A 2,467-nucleotide genomic window follows, 5' to 3' on the forward strand; every position below is an offset into this window, starting at 1 on the left:
TCGTTTACATGCCCACTACAAGTAATCCGATGCAAAATGACTAGAGTAAACGTTGGTGTACTGAGCCAAGTGGAATTCCTCAAAGCAACAGCGAAACAAAGAAAACAGACTGCACGATTTCAGAGGATCTGTAGTGTAGCGGTTATCGCGTTCGCCTAACACGTGAAAGCTCCCCGGTTCGAAACCAGGCAGAAACAAACCGCACCTTTTGGGACGCTTTTAATACCCGGCAAACCCTTTGGTTTAAATGGCAAGCGCGCCTCAGCTCAGGCATCCGCTGTAATCACAATTGCCTGTAAACCGAAGGAAAGCTATAACGCACAGGTGATAACACATGCACGCAAATTCACAGAAGTCCAAAGGTCTAGTTGAGCTAAAAGCTTAGGTAGGCAGTTTTATCCTTTCCCAAAATGTAGTAAAAATCCTTTGATTGGCTGTCAAGCAGGGGGAAGGGGAAGTTGCTGTAGCTGCGTGGCTTCTGTAGTGTGGTGAAAGGAGTGAAAGGAATACATTGTGAAAGGAGTGTAGATACAAAGTAGAAAAGATAAAAACCAAACAGGTAAAATTTTGAAACTGAAGCACTTGGCTAACAACAGACAAGTTCTTGTAAACTAAGTTAAAGGAAAAGGCAGTAAAATGTCTAAAGCAAAAGTACACTTCTGACGCAAGAAATTTAAAACTATAATCAAGTAAAAACGGTAGATTTTGTAGCGGTCCTCTTTCCACTGAGTCATCTTGGAGGCCTTTTTTAAGATTTAAGCTCTGCCCCAATTACACCGGCCAGACCTCTGACTGGTCAGATGCCCTACACATCACTGATGGCAAAAGCAGGTTCACCTTTGAAAAGACAGATTTGAGAGACAGAGAGAGACGCACATACGCAGGAATAAAATACATGCTCACTCGTAACACAAATTCATCAAATGTAGGTTTGCATTTGTGGTAGAAAAGCACCGTACCAACTGGCATGAGCAATAAGTACGTGTACGCCGCTTTGCCTGGCCACGCTGTGCCGCAGACGTCCGCTGTAATCACAGTTGCTTGTAAACCGAAGGAAAGCTATAACGCAAGGGTGATAACACATGCACGCAAATTCACAGAGGTCCAAAGGTGTAGTTGAGCTAAAAGCTTAGGTAGGCAGTTTTATCCTTTCCCAAAATGTAGTAAAAATCCTTTGATTGGCTGTCAAGCAGGGGGAAGGGGAAGTTGCAGAAGCTGTGTGCTTTCTGTAGTGTATCAGTTATCATGTTCGCCTAACACGTGAAAGGTCCTCGGTTCGAAACCGGGCAGAAACATGGTGCATGTATCTACGTTGGTAATAAGATTCACGCCTCTTACTGATGTCCACAACCATTTTATTTTCTTCACCAAGTTACGGAACACCGTGAAAACTGACAACAACAAAAACACATTGCATATACATCATTTTCAGAAACATTTCTTCTACAAAGGTACACAATTTTCAATATTTACAATAGTTACCGTGTGCGCCTATTTAGCCAGTAGTAGACAGTCATCTCTCATCTTTTCTTTGTCTCTTTCTCTCGTCTCTTTCGCTTAGTTTCCACTCACAATTTCCTGCGCACGTTACCCAGACAGGAAATGACGTCTCTCCACAAATTAATAAACAAATTAAACTTAATATTTCAATAAGGTCTAACAGCAGAACTACGAATTGCAGTACGGATTTCATCATTAATTTATGCAACATAAAAAAACAATCAGAAATCAAATATGATAATCTCATAAACTTCTGGCATTGCCACAGTAACACATTGCTGTATTGCGAGCGTCAGCTGCAGTGCGGATGTTTTTCGGTCATGATACGGGAGCATCTTACAAGAAATGCCGTTGTTTTGGGGGAGGTGCACCGACGCAACTTCACTAGCCAAGCTGGACATGCTTCTGAATTGGGAAAGGAGAGCCTTATGCAGGCTTGCATGACGTAGTGTACAGGAGGACCGGCCAGAGGGCTGCATTGTTCCATTGCTTGGTTTCATTTTCTCACTGCGCATGCCCTGCACCAACGTCTTCCTCGTTAGTATAGTGGACAGTATCTCCGCCTGTCACGCGGAAGACTGGGGTTCGATTCCCCGACGGGGAGGCTTTGCCATTTTTTTGAAGCCATCACCTAGCTCAGGAAGGTGTCAAAAGTTTCCTGAAAGCGGTGTGTTCCTCGTATTGGACGCTCACTCGCTTTTACCCTTCAGAGGATCTGCAGAGTACATACAGTTTGCTCCATTTGTCGCAGCCCTCTCAGAAATGTTGAAACACGGCAGTGAAGAAATCATGATACTTTGACTGTCGCAATGACTTTAGTTCCATCTGTTCTTTGTGCACCTATGAAGCACAAAGCTTTGGGCTTTGTCAGCGATTACCTGACTGACCCTGAGTGCTAAGTTTAGCATAAATAATGCCCACTAAATACACAACACTAACTATATACCAGGCAACAGCGTCCTGTGAG

The 2,467-nt window shown here is 43.6% G+C and overlaps 1 non-coding gene across 1 annotated transcript; it reads left to right on the forward strand.

Moving 5' to 3' along the window:
* Nucleotides 1–2,032: 2,032 nt before the first annotated feature.
* On the forward strand, nt 2,033–2,104 carry trnad-guc. The gene has a single exon. It is a non-coding gene; the product is annotated as a tRNA-Asp (tRNA).
* Nucleotides 2,105–2,467: the final 363 nt, after the last annotated feature.

The sequence above is a fragment of the Pygocentrus nattereri genome, chromosome 19 (genome assembly GCF_015220715.1).
Source record: "Pygocentrus nattereri isolate fPygNat1 chromosome 19, fPygNat1.pri, whole genome shotgun sequence".
Classification (NCBI taxonomy): domain Eukaryota; kingdom Metazoa; phylum Chordata; class Actinopteri; order Characiformes; family Serrasalmidae; genus Pygocentrus; species Pygocentrus nattereri.